Source organism: Lithobates pipiens, unplaced genomic scaffold (genome assembly GCF_037356315.1).
Source record: "Lithobates pipiens isolate NorthernLeopardFrog02 unplaced genomic scaffold, aLitPip1_a1.2 Scaffold_48, whole genome shotgun sequence".
In the NCBI taxonomy this organism is placed as follows: Eukaryota; Metazoa; Chordata; class Amphibia; order Anura; family Ranidae; genus Lithobates; species Lithobates pipiens.
The window spans coordinates 2,918,130-2,931,035 of record NW_027507872.1 but is presented as its reverse complement, the minus strand read 5'-3'; positions in this window follow the sequence as shown (position 1 = coordinate 2,931,035).

Below are 12,906 nucleotides of genomic sequence, written 5' to 3'. Positions count from 1 at the left end.
AAGGATAAAAATCCTTGAGGGCGGCGTGGCTTAGCGGCGCATGTAGACGGTCGCACGTTGCTCCTGCTCCACCGAAAATCCAGGCAATTATCCTGATACCGCAGCAATCCTGGTCAGGAACGCATCCCAAGGGTACCACAACTACCCCGCAATGTCGGTGACCCGTCCCGCGGCTCAATACAGCACACGGAACCATGGCAAAGAGGAATAAGGAGAACTGAGGCCTGCATGACGAGCTGATCCAAGATGGCGCCCTGCCAGAGCGCACATCCAGGGATCAGTACAGGGAAGCAGCCCAAAAGCTCCTCTTCGGTGGAAAAGCTCCCAAACACCTGGTATCCCCACCCCCCTCCAGGCGCAGGAGAGGCCACAGGAGACCATTCGGCTGCAGATGATGCTGGAGGATGCTGATGGATTATCTCTGGACTGGAACGCAGTGAGTACACCCAGGGATTTGTTCACTGGGCCCCTCCACTCCCCCCCCCCCCCCCCACCTGATGGCACAGAACCCACCCTCAGACATTTTTTCAGCTGTGACGGCATGTAATATGTCCATCTCATCACTAGCAGATGATGTGAAAGGGGTTAAGGCAGAAATCTCTTGTGAGACAAGACATGCAAAAGCTGAGGAAGCGTACGGTGGCCATAGAAGGCAGGGTAAGCGCAGTTAAGGATGACATCTCCCCCCCCCCCCCCATACAAAGGAACCTACAATACTACTGCCACCTCATGGCCCAACATGCGGCCCACCTTGATGACTTAGAAAATCGCATGAGGCGCAACAACATCAGGGCCCTAGGCATCCCTGAGAAGGCTGAGGGTAAAAACCCGGTTGTATTTATTGAAAATTGGTTGCTTGCTACATTCGGCAAAGAAGCTTTCTCCCCCTTTTTTTGCAGTTGAACGGGCGCACAGAGTCCCATCACAACTGTTACCACCAGGCAATCACCCCCCGTGCCTTCCTCTTTAAAATGCTTAACTACAAAAGACAGGGATGCCATACTGTCCAGAGCCAGGACCATGGGTGGTACGATGAACATAGAACTCCAAGATATCCCTGTACCCCGATGTTTCTGCTGAGCTGCAAAAGCAACGAGCAAAATTCATTGATGTTAAGAAAAGATTAAGGGAGCTCCATTTACCATACGCCATGTTATACCCAGCCCGGCTCCGGGTAGTGGCCCTGGGCAAGACCCACTTCTTTGACAGACCCACCACTGCAGCACAATGGCTGGATAGGGAGGACAGAGCACTCAAAGTCAATATAGCACAGCGCAACGCCCTAGTCTAAGAACGGAGACGTACATGCACCGGATTCGACTGTTACCTGAAATGGGCTCCTATTGTTACCAATGTTGTGGACAGCAGGTTCGGACCACTAGATCCTTTCTTCATACTTGATGTGCACTCTTTACCGTAGACAAGGCGGCGAACGGAGAGCTGCTGTTACTGTTTCTTGTATACAGAATGGTACGTTCTGCGTGTGCTGCAGATGTGAAACCCCTATGTGAACTAACCCTTGGGTTTAAAGGGAGTTTCCACTGCCCCCCTGCCGCCCCCCCCCCCCACCAGATGCAAGGGGACAGTTTGTTACACGGCCCAAGGGGCGGGGAGCCCTGTTGGCTCCACGGGACGTTTTTTGCAAGATGACCATTTATGGACACAACACTCATGATTGTACCTCGTCTTTGCTCTGACTCTCCATCGCAGTATGCAACACTCGTGGAAATGGACTGTGCACCAATAACTTGCCGCGCACTGGATAACGAAACTATGCTAGTGACTGCGAATACTTCATGTAGAGTTACTAGCTTCCCCCTTGATGAAACTTACCAAATATTGACCATGCTCCTTATGATGCTTATAATATGCCCACATTGCAGTTAATCTAAATATCCTCACCTGGAATGTAAGGGGCTTAGGCACCCCGGTAAAAAAAGATAGCAGTCCTTAGACATGTTAAGTCACGGGCAGCTAGTATAGTATGTTTACAGGAGACGCATTTCTCACCCCCCAGCTTGAGTCCCCGTATGTATGATGTACAATTTCACTCTACCCATTTGTCATATTTGAGGGGGGTAAGCATACTCATACGTAAAAGGAGTTTCACTGTTCAAGACCATTACTGACTCATGAGGTAGATATATATTTGTTATGTACAAATCATGGGTTAACCTGCATACTAGCCAATATACATGTACCGCCGCCGTATTCAGCCGAGGTCCTTGGGTGTCTGGCAAAGTTTATGGCACAATATCCAAAGGTCCCACTGCTCGCAGTGGGTGACTTCAACAATTATTTAAATAATTTTGATGACAAAATTACCTACTCCTACTAATATAGCGACTGGTGCAACCGGACAAACACCCTTTGCCAGGGTCCTCAGGGAGCTGGGGCTCACGAGGTCCACAGCACAAAATATACGGAAGCTTTTCCTGAACTAACAGCTCCCAGTGGACAACACTGGCAACAGAGCAGTTTTCTCACTGGACACAGCTAAGGCCTTCGACAGTTTCGAGTGGCCTTACCTGTGGAAGGTACTAAAGACAGTTGGCCTGGGAGACACCTTAATTAAATGGGTCCAGTTATTATATGCCGCACCCATTGCAAGATTTAGAATTAATGGGGAGTTATCAGCACCTCTCTCATTATTCAGAGGCACCAGGCAGGGGTGTCAACTGTCACCTCTCCTGTGTGCCCTAGCATTGGAACCCTTGGCGGCTAGGCTACGGGGAGACACAGACATAATAGGATTCCAGTGCCCCATGGGCACGGATATTGTGTCCATGTATGCTGATGATACCCTACTGTACCTAGGGGACATGCAGAACACCCTGCAGGCAGTCATGATCATCATAACCTTTGGAGGCCTATCAGGCTTCTCTTAATTGGGATAAGTCGGTTCTGATGCCCCACTACCACCGTGCGCAGAGACAGTCCAGATAGTTACCTCATTCAGGTACTTAGGCATCCAGGTGACCACAGACATATCTTAATACCTTGCTCATAATCTGGTGCCCCTTCTCAGTAAGTTGATTAATGCACAGCATGGTGTAAATTGCCCCCATCGGTAACCAGTAGAATAAATCTCATCAAAATGGTCTGGGCACTGCGATTACTATACATGTATTTCACAACTCCCCAGTGTGGATCTCCCGGAGATGGTTTGAAAGAATCGAGACCTAATTTGGCATAAGAAATCTGCTAGGATCCGTCTCACAACTCTACAATATAACAAAGGGGAGGGGGGTTGGCGGTCCCCCACCCCAGGACGTACTTCTTAGCGTCCCAGCTACAACTGGGGGGCTGGGGGATAATGGACCTGACTGATCCTATCCGTAGGCTGCTCACAAGGCTGGAAGCAGGCTATTCACACCTAGACCCTAAAAGGCCCCCCAACAGTGAAGGTACTGAACACAGTATGGTCATATTAAAAAGATGCTGGGGATATAGGGGTATTTGGCATGTACACCTATATGGCGTAACAGACAATATAGGGAAATACTCAAACTGAAAGGATTCAGGAACTGGAAGAAGCAGGAATTAGGTACACATCTCAATTGTATAATGGCCCCACCCTTAAATTGTTCACTGTGATCCAGGCAGAATTTGGCATTCCAAATAATTTTTTTTAATATCTGCAGCTACGTCAAGCATTGCAAGCACAGGCGAAAAAAACTACTACGCTACAGCAGACAGATTACGCACTAATCCAAAAGGTCCTAATGGAAAGGGATAAAAAGGGAATGGATTTCCAGTTGCTATACTATCCTCTTTTCATGGATATAGGACTCTACCAAGCTGCCTTGCAGGCAAGGATGGGAAGAGGATGTGGGACCTATTGATGGGGAGAGGTGGGAGCAATGTCTTGCAGCTGCGCCTTTGGTATCGGCGTCACAAAAGCCATCTCACCTATAAACGGTTACATAAGGCCTATAGGACTCCTAAGAGGCTACACAAATGGGGTATTGGGGTATTAGGGAGTCCTCCTCCTCCTCCCCCCCCCCACCCCCCGTGCTCAAAATGCGAATCAGACCATGGAGATCTTCTCCACATGTTTTGAAAATGCCCCAAACGTTTTAGGTACTGGAGGGCGGTACTAGACACGATATCCATGGTATATAATATAACTGTCCCATGGGAGCCCGAGGTTTGGCTGCTGGGAGCACTTGATAGCGAAACACTAACTCAGTCAACGCACACAGCGATTCTAAGACTACTTTATGAAGTGTGCAAGTTAATAGCCCAACGGTGGATTACTCCTAGAGTTCCCACCAAAGAGCAATGGGTGGATAGCGTCAATAAACTCCTAATTAGAGAAAAGCTAATGTATCAACACAGGAAAGTTCCACGAAAATTCTACTCAAATGTGGCAGGAGTGGTTGGGGATTCCAGGACTAGCCCCTTATCAACTTATCAAAGACAGATTGTTAGTAGGATAGTTGCATAGGAAACAGTCATACGGGTGCCATTAGCTCTAAGAAACACAAACTGATGGGTGACATTGATGCAGATGGAGGTCAGGTTGCGACAGTTTATATACACGGATATAACTTATGGTTGAAATATGTCAAGTTACAAGAACCACAAGGGTCAGCTGTGTCCACATTAATCGCTCAGTCACTTATCGTTAATTGACCAAGTTTGTAAAAATAGAGTCAATGCACAGTACGCATGTATTCATGAACACACAAAGAAATGTCCTATGGTATTATTCTGTTTGAGGATTGTTTTATTTGCAACTTGCTTCACGTATATTTCTGTGCACTGAATGTTTCATACCATGTACTGTGCGAGACAAGAAATAAAATAAACGTTTTTTTCTGATTAAAAAAAAATTAAGGGTTTTTTTTTTTTAATAATTTTTTTTTTTTTTTTTTTTTTTAGATGCCTGGTCAGCCGACTAGCATTTTAGCCAAATCAGGCGCCTCAGCACCACTGCTGACACTGAAGCCCTGGATAACAGAGGGAGGGTATCCAGGTCCGCGTCAAACGTACTTAAGGCCTTGCACTAACTGATCTGTTAGTTCCACAGACAGGAGAAGCCTGTTGCTCCCCCAATTCACAGTGCAAAAGTTTTCCACTCAGTAAGTGTGTATGGCGCGCAGGTGCCGATGCCAGTACTGGTTGCATTGCTGACACAACAACCATAAAAAGGAACGGGCCGCTGCCTCGGCCTTCCTGTCTGTGGGGTCCGTAAAGGCAGGAGTCCCCTCTACTGGGATTGTGGTTACTTTGTTTAACCTGGATACTGGGGGGTCCACGACCAGAGGAGCCGACCACTTTGAGAAAGCTCTCCTCAAAGCGGTAACGCAGTCATGTATTTGGGACCCAAAAAGGTCAGTTGCAGTCGACCCCATTCCTTGTATATGAACTTATCGAAATAAGTCAGATACGGAAACACCTTAGGTGTACGGGCTGGCTTACAGGATCTGCTGTATCCTGAATTTTCAGGGTATCACGCACAGCTGTGATAAGTGCTCCAAGAAGCGCTTTGTCGCTTGCGCAGACCCAGACGGGGACTCATCCTCATTGTCCGATCAGTCCTGGTCAACATCTGAAACAGAGCAGGGGGTCACCAGCCTCAGCAGGGCCCGAGTCTGCATCAAAGCTCTCCCCGGAGGATGGGGGCAGCGTTTTACCACTTTTGCGCCCATGCACCGCCTCCATCTTGGCAACAAACGTGTTAAGGACCGCCGACAAAGCGTCCAGGGGCACTGCACTGTCTGCAGGCGACCCGATTGCAATTGCCTGGATTTCGGGGGAAGAAACACCAGTTTCTGAAGCCATGCTGACCCTACCCTGTCTGCCACCTGTTGGGGGACTTAGGAGGGTGGGACCATCACTGTCCTAACTGTTGCAGGCTGAGGGGCCCCCACCGCAGGATTCGCCACCCTGACCGAGTTCTGCGCTGTCCAGCTAGGTGTGCCTGTGTTAGCTCCCAGATGCCTGTGAGAGAAAACTGTGCTGTGCTCTCAGTGAACAGGTCTGAGCATGAAAAACGTGTTTAGGCTTCAACAAAATGGCCGAACGTCCAGTACAAAAAGGACAAACACTGAAAATGGCCGCCAGACTACAGCAAAATGGAGTCTGACCATGCCTCGCCCTGGTCACACCAAAAATGGCCACCAAGCACTGTATGCATGACAGTGAAAAAACAGGCAGAGGAAATGGCGGCAAACAGCGCTGCAGCGATCAACAGACAGACCTCCAGACACCATGGGGAGATACATTAGACATCCAGGGCACAGCCCCCACCCAAGGTGAGCGCCCCCCAGGGGCCCCCGTCTATGTGGCACACACACCACTCAGCAGCAGGGGGAGATAGAGGGAGCTAAGGGACCGCCCAGCCCCACAGAGGCAGGGAGAGCTGTACTTACCAGTCCTGACGAGCTGGGATACATTCCATCACAGACCCACTCTCCGATCAGTATGGGGTGGCTGCTGGCCTGGCACACTGATGCAGACATCAGTAGACCAGTCATGTCTACGCTCACCACCCACCCCTGAAGCCTGGGTGGGCATGTTGTGGCCGACCCAGCTCTGGTCTACACATGCTCGCTGGCTAGGGAGACTACAAGGATAAGGGTATCCAGCCGTCAACCAGCCGGCTATTGATTGCAGATCACAGGATCTAAATCTTGCGCAAAATGCAAACTTGTGCAGAAAAAAAATCCACGGACTGATGGGCCCGCAGGGTTCCTAGGTTCTTCGCTAGGCAGAAAAAAAAAAAAAAAAAACTGAGGCTGCAGTATGCAGGCTGGGGGGGGGGGGGGGGGGGGGTTGTTTAAGGGACCGAACCTTGGGCGGAACTAGAAAGTTCTGGTTTTGTTGTACATGTTAACATGATCTGCCTAGTCCTCTCCTGAAGGAGGCATAACACAATGGTCTAAGTAAAGGAGCTGTGTCAGTCAGTGAACGTAAGAGAAAAGAATGTTTTCGTTCTTACCTCCCTTCATGCAGACACGATGGTCCAAATTATTACGATGACTGGTGGTGGAGAAACAGTGTCCACAAATCTAAACAAAACAAGGGAGGGGTGGACCTCAATGACCAGTTGGTACTGTACTTAGTTGCCCATAAGGCCAGATGCTGGTACAAAAAAAAAAAGTGTTTATTTCAATTGGCTTTGATGAACGCTCATGTGCTATACAGAGCTTCAGGATGGACTGGATTCTTCTTTAACCCTTTCATGACTAAGCCTATTTTTGGCATTTGGTGTTTACAAGTTAAAATCCATATTTTTTGCTATAAAATTACTTGCAACCCCCAAACATATATATAATTTTTTAGCAGAGACTCGAGAATAAAAGGGGGATTGTTGCAATATTTTGTCACACGGTATTTACGCAGCAGTGTTTTAAACGCAACTTTTTGGGAAAAGGGACACTTTCTTGAATAAAAAAAAAAAAAAAACGAAACAGTAAAATTAGCCCAATTTTTTTGCATAATGCGAAAGATGTTACGCCGAGTAAATAGATACCAAACACGTCACACATTATAATTGCACGCACTCGTGGATTGACGACAAATTACGGTACCTAAAAATCGGCAACGCTTTAATTTTTTTTTTTTTTACAAGATTACCAGGTTAGCGTTACAGAGAAGGTCTAGTGCTAGAATTATTGCTCTCGCTCCGACGATCGCGGCGATACCTCACGTGTGATTTGAACACCGTTTACATATGCGGGCGCGACTTCCATATGCACTTTCTTTGCTTTGCAAGCTCGCGGGGACGGCGGGCGCTTTAAAAATTTTTTTTAAATTAATAAATTGTTTTAAAAAAAAAATAAGATTTGATCACTTTTATTGCTGTCACAAGGAATGTAAACATCCCTTGTGACAGTAATAGGTGGTGACAGGTACTCTTTATGGAGGGATTGGGGGTCTAAAAGACCCCAGATCCCTCCTTTACAGGTCAATGTATTCAGATTGCCGAAAACGGCGATTCTGAATACTGTATATTTTTTTTAAAACCGGCGCCATTGCCAGCCGAGTCAACGGGAAGTGACGTCACTTCTGTGTTTACTATTAGGATACTGGAACGAAGCAGATTACGGCTTCGTTCCAGTTCCTCCCCAGCAGCCGGAGGCATCGGAGCTTGAATCGGTGCTCCCGATTGAGCGGGAGCACCGGTAACAGCGACGGGAGGGTGGACGTCCCCTCCCGCATAACAGCCGTGCGGCTTTTAGCCGATTCGGTTGTTATGGCTGGATAGCCAATCGTCCACTGTAAAAACGGTACCTGCAGGTGCGGGCATCATCCCGGTATAACCCCCGGAAGCAGAGTACGCAGATTTGCGTACGCTCGGCAGGAATTTATGTCCTCTCGAGTACCCCTACCCAAACAAGAAAACGTGTCTGCGGAAATCGCGGATATATGCGTGACACCCGTTATTGTCCGCACTATCCTGGTCTTTGTATTAGTGAATGTTTTGAATGCTACTATATACTAGTGGAGTTTTAGCGTAGGGTAAAGCATTGCACAGACTAGGCACGCTTTCACAGGGTCTCCCAATATGCCATTGCATTTTGAGACCCAAACCGTTACAAATAAAATATAAAATAAACTAAAAATTGTTGTAATTTCTCTATTGTTCTGCTCTTTTTTTTACTGTATTCTAGGTTTTATTGTTAACCATTTTTTGTTTTCAAGTACACCATTCAGCTGCAGTGCAGATTTATTCATCTTGACAGCAACAGCGTTTGTTCCCACGATACATAAAGCTGTGACTCCAGCGCTGTCTGAGGTGATTTTATCATCACAGTTTATATGCTTTTTTTTATATGCCACAGCAGGGGTGGAGGAGCGATTTGCTCCTACCTTTTGGGGCAGATGCCCCCCATGCTTCAGCATATACAAGTGGTGCATGTATGCCCATCATTAGAATTGGGTGGATGAAGGGAGGCATTCGAATGGTGGGCATACGCACCGATCAATCTTTTTCGTTCAGCCCACAGGCTGCATAAAAAAAAAAAAAAAACAGTAACCTGTAAAGCCGTTTAAAAACCATACATAGTTTGTCGGCGCTGCACATTTCTGAGCAATTTTAAAGCATGTCGCGTTTGGCATCCATGTACGTGTAAATTTTATTTCATCAAACATTTGGGCAATATAGTGTGCATTCATTTTTTTTTTTTTTTTAAAGTGTAAAAAAATGAAACACCCACCTGTAGGGCCTTTGCTTTAAAAAAAAAAAAAAAAAAAAATTTACACACCAACATAAATGTGATATCCCCATACTCGGGAAAAGCAACAAAATGTAAGACTTTTTGGGAGCCTAGCCACGTACGGGATCCCAAAAGTCAAGCACCGCCTTCAGGATGTCGAAGGGTGGCAATTTTTGATTTCACTCCCCACTATCAGTTTCGGAGGCCGTGGAATACCCAGATGGAACAAAATCCCCCCAAATGACCCCATTTTGGAAAGTAGACACCCCAAGCTTTTTGCTGAGAGGTATGGCGAGTATTTTGCAGATCGATTTCTGTCAAAGTTTTGAAAATTGAAAGGAAAAAAAAAAAGATTTTTGTATTCACCGTAAAATCATTTTCTCTGTTCATTGACGGACACAGCTCCAGTAATCTTGACCGTAGGGTTATTACTCCACCTTCAGGAGAGGACTAGGCAGAACATGTAATACATGTTAAAAAAAAAAAAAAAAAAAAGAACTTTAGTTCCACCCAGGGGGCGGCCCCTCTGGCATCAACCCCCAACCCGCTTCCTGCAGCTCAAAACATCAAGCATAACGTAAATCAATAGGAGGGGAGGTTGCTGTATACGTCAATGAACTTCAGAGAAAAGGATTTTTTACGGACAGTACAAAAATCCTATTTTGTTTTTCGTTCATTGATGGACTCAGCTCCAGTAATCTTGACTGTAGGGACGTCCCCAAGCAGTGTCATAACGAGGGGTGGGAACAGCAATAAATCTTCATCCACAACCAACAGTGCTCACCATCTTAACTAACCGCATCAGAATTTGATGTCAACAAATGCAACCGTGCATTACTACTCAAAAGTAACTGTTTCTTTAAAACAGAGGAAAGAGTGCAGAATTGCAACATTACACGGCCACCTGCAAAACTTTGCGGCCAAAGCATGCATCCGAAGATGCGCTTGCATCCACTTGTAGCATTTGGTAAGAGTGAACGGATGACCAAGTCGCCGCCTTACACTTGAGCGACTGACGCTTGATGTCGGAAAGCCCAAAAGGTTCCAATTACCCTGGTGGAATGGGCAGTAACAGGAAAGGGGGGCACCTGCCCCTGGAAGGTGTAGGCCTGTGCCACAATCTGTTGATCCACCTGGAAATGGTGGCTGACGAGACCGCCATACTTTTTTTGGACCAGCTACTGAAACAGTCTGACTTCTGAAAAGGAGCCGTGGCAGACAAATATACCCTTAGAGCCCGGACCACCGTATCCTTATTCATAACCAGATAGGGCGACTTGCACGACAAGGCCGCCAGTTCTGAAACCCTCCTGGTCGATGTAATGGCCACTAGGAAGATCAGAGGGTGAAGAAGGGAATTTCCCTGATGTTCTCAAACGGTGGTTTCTGAAGCGCCGATAGCACCAGGTTCAGATCCCACGGGGGCAAAGGTGAAGGCACCAGAGGGACTACATGCCAGACCCCTGGAATAAAAGTGTTCACTAGAGTGGGACGCCAGGGGTCGTGGGGGGGGGGGGGGGACAGCCAAAGCCAATATATGTCCCTTAATGGTGCTTAAAGCCAATTTCTGGTCTACTCATCGCTGTAGGAACAGCAGGATCCTGGAAATGGAATAGGTGCGTGCACGCCACCCCTTCTCACACATGGAGATGTAGGCCTTCCAGGTACGATGGTATATCTTCCAAGAATAATATTTTCGTGCCCTCAGCAGTTGAAGTCACCGAATCAGACAGGCCCCGGTTTCCACAGCCATGGCGTTAAAACCAGCAATGGTAAAGCAGGATGGAGAATCGGACCTTGAGACAGGTCTTCTCACCACAGTAGTCACCAGGGAGCATCTGCAACCAGGTGTACTAGGTCAGCGTACCAAGGACGCCGAGGCCAATCACTATCAGTGGAATCCCCTCGGCCTCCACTCTGGAGCAGACATGGTAGCAGTTTTAGCGGAGAAAAGTCGGTACTGACCCCACAAAGCCACCAGCGAGTCTGCCCAAGGATCTCTTGTCCTAGATACGAATCTTGGCACCATCCGATTGAGACGGGCGGCCAGGAGATCCACGATCTGGTAGTCCGCCTGCCAGTTTTCTACTACCGGGATATAAATGTCCAACAAGGCCGGTACATGTCGTTCTACCCACTGAATGATGTGAGCGACCTCCCGTGCTGCAGCCAAGATTTTTGTTCCTCCTTGATGGTTAACATATTCCACCGCTGTGGCGTTAAACGACTATCCTGATCGGACTCTTAGTCTCAACCATATGGAGAGGCATAGCCTTATCGCTCAGAGCTCAAGCACATTGATCGGTAACTTGGATTCTTCCCCCGACCAGAGGCCCTGGGTCAACTGTACTCCCAGTACTCCACCCCAGCCAGTCAGACTGGCGTCCGTTGTGATCACTGTCCAATGGAGAGGTATGAATGACTTCCCAGACTGAAGTGTCGGGGCCTCAGCCACCAGAGCAGGGAGTCCCTGACTGGCTCACCCGAATCTGCTGATACAGGGATAATAGATTTGTCCCATTTTGTCAATATGTCCTCCTGCAAGACACTGGTGTGAAACTGGGCGTATGGTACCACCTCGGAGGCCACCATGAGGCCCAGGACTCACATGCAGAAGCGCAGCGACTATCACCTGTGGTTCATCAATAACTTTACCACAGCCCTGAGTCTGGAGGTTGTCTGAAGGGAAAAACAAACTCTCGCTTCCACGGAGTCCAGCAGTAAGCCTAGGTACTCCAAGCGCCGAGTTGGTATAAACACTGACTGAGGTTCAGACACCCAAATTCCTGCAGGGTTTGCATGGTGATCGCCACATCCTCCTTAATTCTTAGGCAGAAGCTGCTCTCAGGAGGAGAGCTTCTAGGTAACCTTTGAATGCGATCCCTCGTCGCAACAACACCAAAATCGGAGAAAATACCTTGGTAAAGACTCGGGGTGCTGATGCCAAGCCAAAAAAGGAGAGCCACAAACTGGTAGCGAGTTCCCCTATGGCAAATCGCAGAAACCTCTGATGCCTGAGGCATATGGGTATGTGCAGGTACGCATCCTAAATGTCCAAAGATGCCAGGGAGTCCCCTTGGAGTGCAGCGACTACTGAGAGAACCGATTCCCCTCTGAGCCGCTGTGCTTTTACAAAGCAATTGAGGGCTTTCAGGTACAAGATTGGATGTACCCCTTTTTGGGGACTACAGATTGGAGTAGAACCCCTGGAACCTTTCCGATTCTGGAACAGGCACCATCACCCCGTGGCTTAGCAGGTACCTTACTACCCCCAATGGGGCCTCCGGCGAGCCGGGAGCAATGGTATACTGGAAGGGAAGAATCAGTTTCGTGACCAAGAGAGAAACTATCTTGTAGCCAGAGGAAATTAGTTTGCAGACCCATTGGTCGGACAGCCGAGAGGCCCACTGGGCTGCAAACTCCCAAAGGCGACCCCCCCCACCCAAGAGATGGGCAGGGGCACACCTTCATGCGATGGCACTTTTGCTCACAGTTCCAGGGATGCGGTTGTCTTGTCGGACTGGGAGTATTTAGCCGAAGTCCTGGACGGACGAAAAAGCCCTTTTGTGCAGAAAATGAGGGCCCTTGCATGTGGCATGGCTCCTTCCTTAGACTTCCTGGCCTGTGGGAGTAAGGTACTCTTCCCACCTGTGACATTCTTAATACCATCCGAGGCTCCAAAGAGCCGCTCACCAAGGGTAGATCCGTCAAAGCTTTTTTTTCTTAGATGCCTGGT